This window comes from Hippocampus guttulatus, chromosome 15, assembly GCF_054856545.1.
Source record: "Hippocampus guttulatus isolate MCC_2025c chromosome 15, RoL_Hgut_1.0, whole genome shotgun sequence".
NCBI classification, from domain to species: Eukaryota; Metazoa; Chordata; class Actinopteri; order Syngnathiformes; family Syngnathidae; genus Hippocampus; species Hippocampus guttulatus.
Genome location: NC_141275.1, coordinates 7,504,874 through 7,522,489, shown reverse-complemented (window position 1 = coordinate 7,522,489; position 17,616 = coordinate 7,504,874). Strand labels below are relative to the sequence as shown.

Below are 17,616 nucleotides of genomic sequence, written 5' to 3'. Positions count from 1 at the left end.
TTCTCGCTATCATCGAAGTTAGTTTGAGATTGTTTGTAAATGTGACATGTAGTGTGACTTGGTTTTACTTTTTCAAAAAATACTTTTCAATTTTACTTTTAGTTATTTCATTTGTTTTCGCCTACCACACTAACTTGTATGTGATAAACTGAAAATTAAGATCAGCTATATGATATCCTAACAGCCAAGTGTGGTCCAATAGGCCAGCTCATGTCCAAGGTAGGTTGTCCATGTATTTGCAGTCCTTGCCACCGCAGGCTGGGTGATTTTCGAGCCAAAACCGCTTGCTTTAATCCACCAACTCTGTCCTCTCATTTCGCCTTGGAGGACAGCCAAATCCTTGTTTACCCCAAACCCTCATCTGTTGCCACATTAAATACATTGTCTCTCAACCGGGACCCTGACTCTCTGCAATTAAATTAATATGATACCTTTTGCTCGCACAGTGCAGATATATCACTCCAGATGTCACTGCTTTGGTCTGACGGTGTCAGAGGGCACAGATGTGCGCACATGATGCCGGTCTGGCCAGCCATTCCTGATCTTATTATCATAGTATGGCGGTTTCTTCATAATGTTTTCCAGTGGCTTTTTTTTTTTTTTTTTTTTTTTGCTCCTAGTCATCAGAGAAATAATTGTAACACATTGGATTTTGAACATAACACTTTTACTTGTGCCACCTTCACCTTTTGTGTTTCGAAGGGCACTTGAGCTGAACATTGCTCATAATTTGTATCACCTTCATTTGTGTCCAAATTGGCTTCATTTGGTGTCAAAAGATGACTGACGCTGTAATTTATGAGCTTGCTGCCATCCCACTCGAATTGCTCTTTTGCTTTTTGAGTAGGCTAGTGGAATGCACAAAAGATGCTGTAAAATCTAATTTGATCTGGACACGCATGACAGCCAATCACCTAATTTTGAGCTTTTGTGTTCGAACAGCTTTGAACCTCAAGTCTGTTTACTTCCCCTACGTTTGTTCAAGTTGAGGGTAAACTTTTTCTCTTCTGCCTATTTCTGAATTCTGATTTGTTGCTCCCAAACTTTTTTTTGTGTTTTCCGCCTCCCAACATTTCCCTGCTTTTGTTTCATTCCTGCTTGCACTCATTTTGTCTTTCCGGATTTTGTTCCGACGCTTACATACATAGCTTGCATTCCCTGTCCAGTATCTTACAATCCCTTTACTAAATCAAACAATATTTATATTCATATAATGAAACCAAAAATAGGAAAGGGTGAAACATTTATTCATGTTGATTCACAAATGACGAGCATCCAATTGATTTCCCCTCTGGGGATCAATAAAGGATTATTTTATCCGATAAGCAATTAGCCTACCCAAACATGTTTTGCTTCTTTCTCTTATGGTTAGTACAACATAGCTCTTATACGTTTTGAAGGTATTTTAAAATCCTAAAATAAATAATTATTATTGAGTAAGGCGTGGTGAGATGTGATGCGATTATTTAGGTTGCCCAATGAAGCGAGCCGGCTCGCAATTGGGATTCAACAAAGATGAATTCCCATTTGAAATTTCTCTTTGCTGCTGAAAATGGTAAAATGTCACAAGCGCATAAAAGTTGGAGAAGGTCCGTATTATGTTCACAATTTTATGACCCGTCATAAATTTATTCCTGCACTGTGCCTCTCCTACCAGTATTAAATACACTAGTAGTGTGTGCGGCCTCAAATGATCATAAATTGCCACTGAATTGAGCTAAAGTTGCCATTATGGAGTATGAAAATTTCATAGAAACAGCCACTAAAATGATAATGCGCATCAGAAACTCCGCAGATTCCTCCTCCGCGAGTCTTGTAAATGCAAATAGATATCTTTTTTTTTGCCGATATCTCTCGACTTTGATTCGGGGAACTGAATCTGCTCTTATTTTTGCATCGTAAATTGAATAAGAACACCCACTTTCATGCAGGGAAGCCAGACAAATGCTTATGTGATGTTTGAAAGGCTGAGCTGTTTTCATTCGATTTTATGCATTTTTGTATGTGGTGTTCATACGTTCTCTGCGTACGCTTGTCTGCATTTTCTCCGCTTCTTGACAACCTGGAGCATAAACATCCATGTTAAGTTGATTGTAGACCGAATGGCTGTTTGTCTACGCGTGCCCTTGTACCCTGTGTCTGGCCCTAAAGTCATTTGTCATCAGCTCCATATGCAGCTCACCCGTAACCCATAATGAGGCGATATAGAAAATGGAAGGATGTATGATAAGTACAAGCAGAAAAAGAAAAAAATCAAATCAACTTTGGGTTCTTAAGTGTCGGCGCATCGAACTTTTCGTCGCTGCAAAAGACTGCACTTGGCTCATTGGTCTGGCTGTGGTTTGAGAAAGCTTGTCTAATTACCGCCCCTGTTTTTAGGCTGCAGGCCCATCGAGCGGCTCCTGGTTTCAAGAATAATTTGTCACGCCCGGCGAAAAGTCTCTTCTCTATTAAGTGCACTGTCTTTCACCTCCTGTCTTTCCATTCATCACTGGCCTTCTACGGTTTCTTTGAAACACTTTCAGATTCATAATTTGTCATTTGCTCCAGTTGGCGGGAACTCAAATCTACCATCGTTGCAGCTGCACGCGCACACCTCAGCTCCACCAAACGCCAGAACCGCGACTGGATCACTGCAAACACTCTGGCCCTTGCAGAACGATCCAGGCTTGCACGAGTAACGGGAACAGCCAACCTCCGCGAACTACGACGACTTACCACTCGGGCGATTCGGGCAGATCGAAATGCCTATTGGTGCGACTTTGCCGAAGAAACTGAGAGGGCCGCCGCTGTGGCAGATACCCGCAAACTTTATCAGTTGGTAAAGAAGGTGAGCAGGAAATCCGCTGGAGTCAGCGAAACAATCTGCACAGTGAACGGTTCTGTGATAACCTCCCTAGAGGAACGGCTGCAACGTTGGCGCGAACACTTCGAAGCCCTACTCAATCACCCACCACCAGTGTTGGCGCCTGTGCTTCCTGCAGTTGATGAGGAGTACGACTGCAGCTCGGACCCGCCTACGGTAGACGAAATTCGAGGCGTCCTGCGTCAGCTCAGGAATAATAAAGCCCCAGGTGAAGACGGCATCCCGGCGGAAGTTTACAAAAGCGACATTGACGACTTCGCAGCGTGGCTTCATCGCGTCTACAACGCCGTGTGGACGTCCGAGACCATCCCGGATGACTGGAGCGAAGCAGTGTTAATACCCCTTTTCAAGAAGGGAGACAAGAAGCTGTGCGCCAACTACAGAGGCATTAGCCTTCTCGATGTGGCTGCAAAAGCATTCGTTTTCCTTCTGCTGAAACGCTTCCAGATGGCCCGTGACCACCGGACTCGCCCAACTCAGGGTGGCTTTCGCCCTGGAAGGGGATGTGTAGACCAGATCTTTAGCCTGCGTCACACCCTGGAGCAACGATGGGCCTACCAACAACCAACAGTCGTGTGCTTCATCGACTTTGCCGCGGCATTTGATTCAGTTGACCGGGGTGTGTTGTGGATGATCATGAAGGCTGACGGGATCCCTGTGAAACTGCTTCGGCTCATCCAGGGATACTACCGGTCAACCCGAGTCCGAGTGCGGGCCTACGGCAGCGAATCAGAAACCTTCGAGGTGCGGTCGGGCGTCCGACAAGGCTGCGCGCTCTCGCCAACCTTATTCAACTATGCCATCGATCACATCCTCAACACTGCTCTCCATGGCTTTGAGGGTGTGAGGGTCGGCCGAGATGTCGCAGTGTCGGACCTGGCATACGCAGATGACATCGCTCTACTTGGAAACACGTTCGAGGAAGTTGAAAACGCCCTGATGAAAATCCATCGAACGGCCCTGACTGTTGGAATGCGCATCAATGCCTCGAAGACCAAGATCATGTCCTCCCTCACCAACCCAGCTGACCAACGGTCGCTGTCACTGGAGGGCGTGACCCTGGAAAACGTTGATTCCTTCACATATCTCGGCTGCTCTGTGGTTCCGTCGGGGCAAGGAGAAGCAGAAGTCGTGAACCGCATCGGGGCCGCCAGATCCGCCTTTGTGCGCCTACAACGCCATCTGTGGGGTCGGCGCGAGATCTCGGCGGTGACAAAGGGGCGTGTCTACCAGGCAATCGTGCGGACCATCCTGCTTTATGGCTGTGAGACCTGGCCTATGAGAGTGGCTGACCAGCGCAAGCTGGAGGTCTTTGATAACGATTGCGTCCGCCGTATTCTCCGCCGCTGCCGATCGGACCGGGTCCCCACTGCTGACCTTCGTCGCTGCCTGTACCTTCGCCCCTTACCAGCGTGTCTCCTGCAGCGCCGACTCCGTTGGTTCGGGCATGCGGCACGCCACCAGGAGGGCGAGTTGATCAGGGACGTTCTCCTTCCTGCTCCTTTGCCAGCCTGGCGCAAGCGGCGTGGTGGACAAGTCAAGACCTGGGCCACCACGATGAAAGAAGACCTCGCGTACCTTTCCGGCCCCCAGGTGGTGGGTCTGAGACGGTGGAACCAGGACTGGCTGAAGCTGTCGGTTGACCTGGCACAGGATCGCCGCGCTTGGGCCGCCATGATCAGGGATGTCGTGCGCGCCAAGGAAGAAGCCGGTTCAACCCGCCCAGGGTGAAGGCCGTTGCAAAAAAAAAAAAAAAAAATTTGCTCCAGTAATTTCGTTTCAACTGTTTTTTTTGTTTTTTTGTTTTCACTAATGCCAAGTGCCAGAAATCAATTTGTTGCGTTCACTGTTAGTCATAGTAGTTCTTGCAACCAGCAAAAACATTCACATGCGTATTTTGTCCGGTTGCACTCTTCAGGTCATGAAAGTGTTGCTGCATTTGTGATGCCGTATCACGACAAACACTCTGCCCACTATAATAAAGACGATTAAGAGGTAATTAAGGGCATGGGTGGCAAAGCAAGACACCGCAAACTCTTTTCATGCAGGGCAAAAAAAGAGAAGTAAAAGATGATAGAGAATAAAAATGATAATTTATTACCCCCTTGACTCCTAATCCAGTTTACAAAAGTCCTCTTCACTGACGCTATTTGACTTCAAAGCTTCCGAACCAGGGCCAATTATGTTGCATCCAAGAGTTCCTTTCCAAACTAAAACCAAAAAAAGGAAAGTTCTCAAAGAGAATTCTAATTCATTTCAAGTTAGAGCCTGAAAATAAATACACTTTTTAACTGGTTTGTGAACTTGGATGAGAGGTTCCAATAGTGAAAAATTCCCAGCGGCATATGATGAGGATCCTCTCTTATTTGTTAGGCATCTTTTTTAGCAATTCATAAAAAGCCATGACAATTTCATTATTTTACTGCCATCATTTTTTTTTCTAATAACCACTCGGCTCCTTATACAACCATATGAATTTATAACGCTTACTAATGATGCAAGCCTATAATTTACATGGTTCGGTATGTTTTAAAGACTTACAGTATACTCCACATTGTTTCTATTAAATTGAAGTCTGTGCGTCACATAGCAGGACCAAGATGATGTCAAGTATATATTTGTAATCTGTTTTCCAGAATAATCACTGGCCACAATATTAGCTCCAGTTGTGCAATCCATTGAGATCCAATACAGAGCTTTTTTCAAAAATGCGAGTTACCCTTGCAACACCTACTACCTATACGTACATTTTCTTAAATGAGTGTCATTAACCCTTTCAGGGACAGCGGTTACTACAATGGACATCTTATCATGTTATCAGGTTCCAGGGTGCATGAAAGGGTGAAAACAAACAAACAAACATAAAAATGCTTTTTTTTCCCACTATTTGAATACAACTTGTGACTTGAATCCCATTGGCTGGTACACATTTTTCAATTTGCTCATTCCAAATATTGTCATGACAAGCAGATAGCTTTCAGTCCAAACCCACACCTTTCTCTGGCTTTAATTGAAGACAAACATGATGCAAATGCATCATCGCTTGCCCCGTCGATATAAATCGTCCCTACTGTCGTGAGGGAAAGACAGACAACACATCGTTCCCCCCAGAATTACACATTCTTGTCTATTGTATGGAATGAAGCTCTTCACTATACACACAGTTGCTGTATACAAGAGGATACGGTACCAAAAAAACATATGGAATAGAAGAGCTTTATTGTCATTGCAGATGTAACATGCTTGTGCGGCCTATAAAAGAAATCTACATAATTACCCCTCACACTCATGCGCACAAGCGCTGATATACCGCTATAAGTCATAAAACCTGAAAGACATGAAATTAATGACAGTAAAGGACTGTCATAAACTCTCACACAGAGTAAACTGCATCATACGAAAAACACAATCCAATATCGCATGTTATGTGTTTAAATGACGCCGTTGGGGGTGTTGCTGGAATACGTATACAAACAAAAACAAGAAATAACACACTGACGTTTTTTTTTTCCAGAAAGGTGCCACAAATCTTGAATTGTATTACCGGTATTTAGAGAAACAAAAAGTGCTCGCATAATACCGTTTAAGTGAGTGCAACGTTGGGCACAGTTTAAACTGTGTTTAGGCGATGGTGACATGTGTACCACGGCCGGCCTTGGCGACAGATGATGAGGCCGAGTTTATGTAACTGTGGAGGAGCGGGCCATCCAACCCCCCTCTATGTCCAAGATGCATCCCCGAGGAGTGTGTATGTGGTACGTGTGTTTGTGTGTGTCGGGGTGGGGTTGCGGGAGTACAGCAGAGAACATTCCTGGAAAACGCAGGAGCATAATCTTCTTATTCACGGCCGATTGGCTGAGCGTGTGATGTGTTCATGTGTGTGACTTTACAGTGCGTTTTGTGCACAATGGCTTTGACCGTCACAATTTGACACGACTGCTCCACCTCATCCTTTCAATCCTTCACCTCCCATCTTTGCAGTCGACACTCACCTTCCCCCGAAGTCTCGTCACCCCCAAATTACACCGCCTTCACCATTTCGCCCTCATTAGTGGCGCTTTGCTCACGATTCTCCCCTCCGTGTTGGCCCGGAGATCTAAAGATGAAAGTGACCTCATGTGGAAGGCAGAACCAAGGGAGGGTTGGGAGGCTTCTCACTGAGACTGCTGAGGTTTCTCTGCCGCTGGCCAGGGGAGGAGATTTGTGCCTTTCTGAAAGACTAGGTGGGCGGGTGGATTGTAGGGTGGGAAAGGGCTCGGGGGTTGGGTGCTCTGATCCAGAATCTGCTGATTGTCGGAAATTATACCCTCTAATATCACCTGCGACTCCCAGAACAAAGGCCGGGGCGAGGGAGTGTTTCAGTGGGTGATAAGAGGAAGGATGATGCGGAAAAGAGATGGAGATGGACACTTGAGAGGGAGAGGATAGAGCAAGAGAAGCAGTTTGAAGGCAGCCGTTTAGAAGAAAGGTTGTTGTGATAAAGCCCACTACTGTATGTCCACAATTTTGGATTACACACACAAATGCAATCCCGCACCTATTTTCCCTCGCCTTTATCTTTACACCCGACGACAAAGCCCTATTTGCCAAGCTGGCCCACATGTATCCTCTCATCTTCCGCTTCGATCCTGGTTTCCCTCTCCTTCTTGATAGTCTTACCCGCACACCGTGACTATCTCGCATTCACAGCAGAACCACTACAGGATTAGGGAAGGATGGGGGCTAAAACTATTTTTTTTTAAGTGAATACGGTCAAGTAGCGCCACCTGCAGTGCAAAGACTGTCACAGACTCACAAATCTGCAGCCTCCTTGAAAAGACGACAGCAAGGACATTGGTTTTCCCATTTGTCAGACATCATGAGAAAAAGATGGCAGAGGGAGGAAATAAACCCTGGCTGCCATTTTTTTAAGCCTTTCATCAAAATAATCAAACCAAAATAAATGTGTTGTCAATGCAGCTTTTACTTATACTGTATAAGTTACTACAGAGAGCAGTTCATTGTACTATCAATGGAAGTGTTTTTTTTTAAATATATAATTTATATACCAAAATCACGTAAGGGATTGCCCCTTGTGTGATTTTAGGATTCATATCCTCTTCAATCAAATTGTATTCCATGTAAAAGGCCTTTGGCGTATTCGGCTACAGTGAAGAAAGTAGGACACAACAACCACATTCAGTCGTTTGTGTTCCACATTTTAATTCCAACATCCGCCTCATTATTTATTGTCAGAAAATACAGACGTTTTAGTTCTTCTCCAGTACAACTCTCTTGCTTCTGAGCTTTCTTGTCTAGCAATCCGTCATTCCATATTACACGGCCGGTTCATCACGTGAGGAAACTTTCTGACACATGCAGACATTCACTATTACATTTTCTTTTTCCTCCATTAATGAGCTGGAGGCTGTGGGTGTGAACGGTGTGAAGCCAGCGCTGAGTTAACTCCCAAAAAAAATGAGAGCATTTTAGTGCACGCAAAGAATGAGAAGCTGAACGACACAGCGCGGGCTTGGCAGATCTACACCGTTTCACTGCAGAGGTTTTTAAAGCCTCTAACATGATTTCCCTCATCCTATTAAACACATAGCTATGGGTAGCGAGACTGTTAAGTGTTGGCGGGAGGGTGACAGAGTGTGAACGATAGAATGGGAAAATGAGAGGGAGAGATTAAGTGGATGTTGAATGTAGGCAACAAATCCTCATTCCGCTCTAATTTCTGTCTTCAGTCTGGCCTCTCTCGACTTCTCTCTATCATCTCTTGTAAATTGGACTGGATGACCTTTTATTGTTTGGCCAAATCAAAATCCTCACGCAGACAGACACACATATAAGAGCAAACCGTTCTCCCTCGCAGGAAAATGAGGTTCAAGCGCCGTACACGTGACTGGGCGAGGGTGATGTGGTGACTATTAACCATTGAAAGTCAATGAGAAAAAGAATCCACAAGTTGAATTGACCAAATTGCCCTCCATTTGATCATCCCTGAAGAGGTTAATGTGTTTAACCTCGACTGTTGCAGAGAGAACCTTCTTTTCTTGAATGCCCATCAGTTAAGACACAGTGTGAATAATGACAGTTTTTCAGAGATTGCCTTTATACACCGAAAACTGTTTTTTTTCCACTCAGAAATTCCAAGTGAATGTGATATAGAAAGCTCTTAAGTAAAATTTACCAGTCAGTCTGTATCTGAATGTCCCACATGATCTTGGCCTTGTTGTTTTTCAAACACCTTTGGAGGTGTCTGCCATCTTGATTCTAGAACCTCTAATCCATATTTGGTAGAGATGTTCTGGTACGCTGTTCCTGCTACTTGGTGATATTACTCCATATATGCCTTGCCAGCCAGCATCTAACACAATCTGCTGTAAATGCTGCACCATTTCTGAGGCTTCTTTGCACAGCCTACACCTGGCATCCTGTCGGATGTGGCAGACCCCGGCCTTGAGTGATTTTGTGTTACGGGCCTGTTCTTGTGCTGCCATCATTATCGCCTCCGTGCTGTCTTTCAGTCCAACCTTTTCCAGCCACAGGTATATCTCGATGACATCCACTTCTTTAATTTGATGACGGGATATGCCATGCATGGGCTTTGTCTTTCCATGACGGCCCATCTGGCTCCTTCTCCTTACTGGGCTTCTGTCCACCACTCCCCTAAACCCGATTCTAACATAGACCTTCAACTTTGGCAGCCATTTGTTGAGTCAAGACAACACATACCCATTTCATACAATTAAATTAGGGGATTATAACAGACTACTACTGCAAACTGCAACCTGACATGGCTGGAAAGAAACAAACAACAATGAACATATCGTTTACATTGAACATTTCAATGAGAATCATACCCTTCGTAAACGCAGTTATTTGTTACATCTCGTGTTTTAGCTGTCTTCGATGAGAACTGTACTTCTTGTTTTGACCAGTGAATGTATCATTCATTTTTTTCCATCTGTTACAGCCTGACTGAATGTGGTCGTCGAACAATCAAACCCATTAATCTCTCACTCTTACTGTTTCCGTAGCAACACAAAACAGTGCAGCAACCCTTGAGGAAGATACTGACTCCCCATTGCTCCTGACGTATGTGTCATCATGGTGACTCTTGCCACATTGTGTCGATGTGGGATTATTATGTACTATTGGCCATTCTTGAATAAGCAGTGCACAATACCAACCTAGACTCACAATGATGTGAAATGTCTCCTGATTTTCCGCGGTGATCGTTTCTAAATGACTTGAGCATTCTTCTGTGATAGGGTTGTCTGATAACGTCTCTGCCGCAGTGCCTTTAATTTATTTAACTCTCACTCATGCAGACAGTTGCAAATCAGTTCATTTACTTAATCGACCCTCAAAAGCTTGCAGATCGCTCTAGTTCGCAACCAGCACAACTCAAATGTAAAATTGTTTTCCAGAATAGTTTAGATAGAAGCAGACCCAGTAGTCGAATGATGTCCAGTTATACTGAGCTGGATTAGCCCCCCTGCCAAAAAAAACAAGATATTCACTATGGTCTTGCAGGTCTTATTTTCATTGATATGATATATGTATACATTTTCTAACTATGCCATGATTAAACATTGTCTATGATGATAGGACCAATAGAATAAAATATATTTTTAACGAATGGGTGTCTGCTTTACAGAAAGCTGAAACCTGTCAGTGTATTATAAGATGTATTTTGCAGGAAGAATCTAAACTACTGGAGTGAGCTGGCTGGTCTGCAGAAATGATGAGTTCATGATGCAACTTCTGTTTTTTTTTTCAGCAAGTCAATTTTAGGTTAAAGTACTTTGCTTGAAATATTATTTAATAAGTTAAAGGGGGCCAAGGCCAACAATTTAATTCTATCAGGATCTTTGAAAAGAATGCTGCACCCACCAAAATGTATTCGCATTGTCTGATGACAAATGCAATGAAGAATTGGCAACGTTTTCCAGGTCATTTTTCCACGATCAACACTTGTTTGCTCAATTGTGCAGTAGCAATTGTGGGCAGCAGAGTGAGCTGTTTCTCTGCAACTGGAGGAAGCGATTAGTCGCCTCACGAGTACATGTTTGAACTGGATCTTGAGGCTCATCTTAAATCTCTTGTGTGCGGCAGTGTTGCATAAATTAGCTTCTTCCACTTGCATCCGTGTCCTCTCAGTGCTGTTAATGTCTAGTTTAAACGCATTTACAGGGTTCATGAAACATTACATGCATTTTTTTGACCGTGTGGTTTTTGCTTACTCGTGACTGAAGACCTTGTCACAAGGGCCTTGTGCCCATGGTTACCACATCTATCTCCCATCAAATCTATGCTGGAGCTTAGCATTCGAAACAGGAGCTGTGCTTTGCGGATTCATACATCTTCGGCAGTCTTGCGGCTCCTTTTAAATTACTCTGAGTGGTGAATGTTTTTAAAAGGCTGTTTGACGATGCACCATTTAGAAAAAGGTTCAGGGTGACCAGTTACACACGAAGCGAATAACAGACATTTTGAGTTAGTGCAGTAAATATTCTCTAGTACGGACTCGTGTTTGCGCTGTCCAATTTGTCCTGATAACAGAAATTCCTCATTTGGAAAATGAGCATGGTACATGTCCTTTATGAACCTGCAAGTATGTTGACAAAATGCACGTGTAACAACACAATCAATAAAATACAAAAATATACTGTACAAAAACTGTTTATATAACAAAAACTGCAATACAGGTGTATCCCAAAAAAATCACAACAGTAAAATACGTACAGTATTTTAATGTTTATTTTTTTCTGTCTTGGGAAAAAAATGTGTATTTTGGATTGTTTTGTTGGATGCATTCTTTGGTTTATGACAATGTTTGCCTGCGTGTTATACAGTTTTCTTGCTAGTTGCAAGCAACTGACCCGTTGATCACAGATGTCTGGTAATTCTTGTGCATACTGAAGGATTTTTGTTGCCATTTGCATTGCTTCCTTGCTGGATGGTGGCTTGTCATCAGGAGTTGAATCGATGCCTTGTTGTTTAAAGTTTCGTAGATTTGCGTCTTTCCGACTCCAAGTGTCTGCTAGATCTTTTTAACTTTGTGTCCAGCCTCGCTCAAACGGATGCATTTCACTCGCTCCGCTCCAGTCGTTACAGTTCTTCTACGTTTCGATGCGATGATCTACACGACGTAAGTGAATAAAGTTAAAATCTTTCACAATTAGAGTAAAACGCATGGCAATAAAAAGTCGCTTACACGTCTTCGTTTCGAATCTGATGAATGAAAACGGCGAAGCGAACACGTTTCTTCGGTCGTGTCGAGTGGGTGCTGCTTTTAAGCTAGTGCCGCGTTCTACAGGACGTAAGTGAATAAAGTTAAAATCATTCACAATTACAGTAAAACGCACGGCAATAAAAACTCACTTGCACGTCGTCGTTTAGAATCTGATGATTGAAAAGCGCGAAGTGAAAACTTGTTTCAGCGTTGTCTTTTCCGTCGCATCGGGTGGGCGTTGCGTGTACCGGTATTTAAGCTCCCGCGGCATTACACCTCCATCCGGGTTACGGGTAGTGGAATTTCCGCTTACGCAACTTCCGGTAACATGTAATATCGTAGTCAAAATGTTAATGCATAGGTTTTTATTCCGGGTGAAGGATATTCCTTTCCATAGAATTCCGGGGATGGGAATATTTACTGTATTTACTGTACACCCAAGGTTGCGATAAACGCATTCAACTCTTCTTGGAATACTTTCTACGGGAAACGCATTCAACTCTTCTTGGAATACTTTCTCCGGGATTTTAGAGACTTGTTGTTGTGATGAGACTACGTGAAGGGGTGAAATGATTGGCTTTCGAAAAATTAATCTCACTGCTGTTTGCAAGAATGGTGTATGGCCTATTCAATCCCCTCGAGTGAGGTCATGCATAACTTTTACAATCAGTGTAAAAAGAATGACCAATATGGTTGACTGAGCAGAAGCTGTATAGTAGCCTATAAGACGAGGCAATGTCATATATGCAATGAGAACGGCTTTCATCTTTTGAACAGAAATTCTGGAAGAAAAAAAAAACACAGGCTGACTGTTACTTACTGCTGGAACTCAGTAATGCCTCTTTAGAAAAAAAAAGATCTTATAAGATATATGAGCTTATGCTACCATAACTACAGCCGTACAAACTACCTGTTGGGAAACAAATGGTGAAAATTCACACCACATTATACAAGACAAATGAACATATTGTCTTCCAACACAGCTATGTTGTCCCTCTCCCAATTCATCTTGTGGCGTTCCCAGGCTAAATGAGACCTCTTTTGTGGGATACAGCTTCTTGTGTCTTGTGGACACTTCGGAAATGGTCACGCAAACACCCTGGAAATGTAACTTTATTTTGCTTTAGCTTTTATCCCCTATCTTCATTTTTTTTAATGCCCGCAGAGTTGCAGTGTCCCTTCACAATTGTTCATGAAGCCATCCTTTTGCACATGAGCCCTGGCGCTCCTCTCACGAGTCCTTCATGCGTACCATATCCACACCTGGTCAGAATGATGCGAATACTAGACCAAAATTGACATTCTCTCGATCAAACTGACAAACAAAACTGGTCGGGATCAGGCGGTCACAAAGATAAGATCAGTGACCCATCAGACCTTCATGGACTGTAAGAGCTACAAATCATGTCAAGACCATGCAACCACTGCCGTCAAGATTGCAGATTTCCCAGAATATAGTCTTTGCTTTCTTACGAACTTGATGAGGTTCTCGAAAAGGTCTAGTCCATTTTGTATTCGCATTTTTAGCATACAGTCACGATTCAATTCGAACCAATGCACTTTAACAAAGAGTCGATAAGTAGAATTTTCCATGGTTGCAACTGAATTCAAGAACAATATTTGACTCATCTACTATACTGTATTCCAATCGGATCCAATTTCAGGATTAATAATTGATCCATTGACTTGCAATCCAAGCGAAGATTCAAGTTCATCACGGGCAAAGTCATAAAGTGTTGAATATGTAACCAAATTGTAACATCCACCAATTGAATTGAACATACCTTATAAGAGAACAAGTATTGTATTTGACAAGTTAAGTGCAATTATATTTAACATTGATTTAGGTGCTGGCAACTTCTATGACTAGTTTTTTTTTATGCACCATCTGGCATAGGAATGTATTTTATATTCAAAGATAAATTTTGTGTAGCCCACATTTTTTATTGTAACCGAAATCTATCCTTCTTTCTTATTTCCAGACTATATTTTATACACGCTTCCCGAACTATGATTGCAACAACAGGCATTGTTTCGTTGAAGTGCACGGAAAAAGGGAAGCGTAATCATGCTGTTGTTTTGAAGGGTAAATGACGCTTGAAAAGCAATCGTTCATCCAGTTTCTCTTCACATCTGCAGGCCTCACTTTGTTTTGTTTTTATTTTTGAGGGCCGGAGTCAGATCCAAGGAGAGGAACTTGAGTAAGTAACAGTTATGATTAATTTACATTTAAACATACTAGAAAATATATCCATAGGATAGATGGTTATTTCTGATTGTTTGATTTGTGTTTGCTCATTAACAAAGAAATGACCTAATTGTTTAATGAGTATGGTTAAAAAAAATCTAAGTAACGCAAAATGTTAAAGTTCTAAAATGTTGTGCACTTTATTGACTGGATTGAAAGATAAAGGATGACAAATAAATAATGAACCAACAACTTTTTAAACAAGAAATGACAAGAGGAAGGACGTGGTTGTAAGGCAGATTGACAATGGCCTTGCCGCTGCCAAGCGCAACAAGCTTTCAACTTTGTCAATCTGTGCTCCTCAGAGCAATATGAACCAATTTTTGTTGAGGAAAATAAAAAAAAACATCTTGAACCTCTGTGAAAAGGTAATTGGACCACTTGTTAAATCAGAGATTAATTGTGGCCAATCAGTTTTTTGGGAAAGCTGATTTAAACAAAATGAAGTCGGCCAAAAGATCTCAAAACGTTGCCGCAATATGCCAGGATGTAAAGAAATTCAAACACAGATGAGAAATAAAGTGATTAATGTTTTTCACTTTGGAAAGGGTCACAAATTTCTTCCTTAAACTTTTGAACTCCAGCAAAGAAAAAATTGAGAAAAACATGGAATAGTAGTGAATAGACAGCCTACAACAATCACACTAAGAGCACAGCGACGACTCACCCGCAGATCACAAAGGAACCCAGGGCAACATCTAAAGAACTGCAGGCCTCCCTCACTTCAGTTCAGGTCAGTGTTCAGGACTCAACAATAAGGTAGAGACTGGGCCAAAATCACATCCATGGCAGAGTACAAAATAAAAAACGAATGCCGAATAAATAGAACATAAACAGTGTTTGAAAATGAAAAAAAAAGAACCATTGAGTGAACTCAAAATTCCAAAGCAACAAACTTAGATAACATTTTCAGTTGGACAATTCAACAATGATTTTAAGTGTTACTTTAGTGAAAATAGGCTTTTCCGCATTTCACAACAAACAAATAAGAATTTGCAGAACTAAATGTCTTTTGTATTGTCCCCCATCTTAAAATATGAGTAAAAACAACTCAGAAAATTGTTTTGGAGCAAACAACTTGCTTGCTTTGTTCTGCTAATATTGTTTCCATAAATGTGAATTATTCACATTTTAAATGTGTTCGCACTTAAATTACTGTTTTAATCACCACCCTCAAAAAAGTGAAGACTTGATGTACTTGGTCAAAAACAAAAAATAAAACGTGAATAATTCCCAATACTTTTGGGAGAGGATTCTATGGGCAGAGCAAAGTTGAACTTTTTGGAAGGTGTGTGTCTTGTTACATCTGTAGTAAATATAACACAGCATTTCAGAAAAAGAACAACATACCAACAGTCAAACATGGTGGTGATAGTGCGATAGTTTGGGGCTGCTATGTTACTTCAGGACCTGTATGATTTTCTGTGATTGATGGAAACACAGATTCTGCCCTTTACCAGATAATTCTAAGGGAGAATGTTTGACCAGCAGTTCATGATTTCAATCTACAGCGCACTTGGTTTCTGCAACTGAGCAACCACTAAGTCATCTTCTGAATAGCTGCAAAAAGGGATGGTTTTTTTTTGTTGTTTTTTTTTGAGTGGCCTGGTCATAGCCTGGACTTGACTCTGATTGAAACGCTGTAGCATGACCTCAGAAAGGCAACTTGTGCTCGAAAACCTGCAGTATTGCTGAATCAAAACAATTTGGTTCTGTAACGATCTTAACCCCCCTTACATAGCCTGGGATGATGACTTTGGTTTTTCACATAATGACGTCAGCCGAGTGTCACTGAGTTCTGCGTCGGACCTCCTCGTCATGACAACGAGCTTGAAATATTGAAGCAGCGTCCTATGAGAGCGAGCGGAGAGAGAAGCGTTGATGGAGAGCATTTTCTGCAGCGTGTAATCACCGCATCCTTACATGCGCATTAATGCTCACATTATAAAGCCATGAACATCCAAAGCCTTGACAGTGAACCCGTATTTTAGAGAATCTGGTACCTAGAGAGAGAGAGAGAGAGGGAAAGAGGAGGAGAGAGAGGAAGCGAGCGAGAGCAAAGAGACCCCACGCAAGCGCGTAAAAAAGGAGGTTGGAACGATTTTGTGGGGTGTCTATTTCACATATAAAGCCAGGCTGATGTGAGTTTTGTTTTTTTTTAAATTCTTTTTTGAAAGGGAGCCTGTCGGTCCGGTGCATGGAAAAGCTATTCTGGATAATGAGCGGACCAGAGAGGACGCGCATAACCCCCACGTTGACTGCAAACAACGCGCAATTTTGACGCCATTGCATTGCGCTTCGATTTGTTTATTTTTATGTTTTACCCCGGTGCGAATCATTCTCGCGTTGACATTTCAACATAAAAAAAAGTGCTCTCTTCAAACATATCAGCGTGTCTTTTGAACGGAATGAGAGGAGGCGGAGGAGGAGGAGGAATAAGGGGCTGCTGTGCTTTTTTTGGGGGGGTGGAAACGCCGGACGGAACCCGGGAAGGTGTGCTGATGTGCCAATGCCTGTGCGTCTCCTGAGAAATAATCACGTCCGCGCAAGAAATGGCCTAGTTACAAACACCGGAGAGGACACAAAAGGGACTTTAACTCGGTTAGGAGCGCCGTCATCTTTGGAAATGCGTTGCTGTTTTCTGAAGGTAAGACATATGTTGAGCACCATCCACCGCCGCCCCCCCCCCCCCCCTCCTTCCACCACCGCGGTGTGAGACGTTTGCGGACTATCTTGGATGTTCATGTGTGCGCAATCCGCACCGCTCTGTTGGTGATTTAGCACATTGCGCACGAATAGTCCATCTTGACGCACTGTCACCATTGTGGGGCAATGGGAATTGGAGTGTGAATCACTTTGTTGTCACATAGCACCGACCGAGTCGTGTCTTTTCCCGTGGGAAGCTCAGCTCGGCCTTGCCTGTTGATAAAGTGTCACATCTTCACAGCAGCCGCTACTTCATACATTTAGTACCCAGTCCCTGTCACCACTATTAAATGGTGATGCCTATTTTTTGGGGGGAGGGGGGGGGGGGTATTCCAGCATTTACCATTCCATCTTATCATCAGGCCTTCATCCCACGAGCAGATCAGTTGTTTAATAACAAGACATGAATCAATCGGCTCAATAAAATTCTGTCAGATCTCACTTGGTGATGGTGTCTTCTCTGGTGGAAAACATCATAAACTCTGAGACTGACACTGTGGAAACACTGTAACACAGACACACAAAGCCAGTGTCGTACAAGATCCAGACAGGGAATTAAATGCACAGTCG

General features: G+C 42.9%; 1 protein-coding gene across 1 annotated transcript in view; it reads left to right on the top strand.

The window, feature by feature from the left end:
• The first annotated feature begins 16,319 nt into the window (after positions 1–16,319).
• The window catches only part of nlgn2b (neuroligin 2b), a 59,774-nt gene continuing 58,477 nt past the window's right edge, over positions 16,320–17,616 (top strand). The window contains exon 1 of the mRNA XM_086131041.1: positions 16,320–16,987. The gene's annotated coding sequence lies outside the window, so the exon portion shown is untranslated. The remainder of the gene's footprint in view (positions 16,988–17,616) is intronic.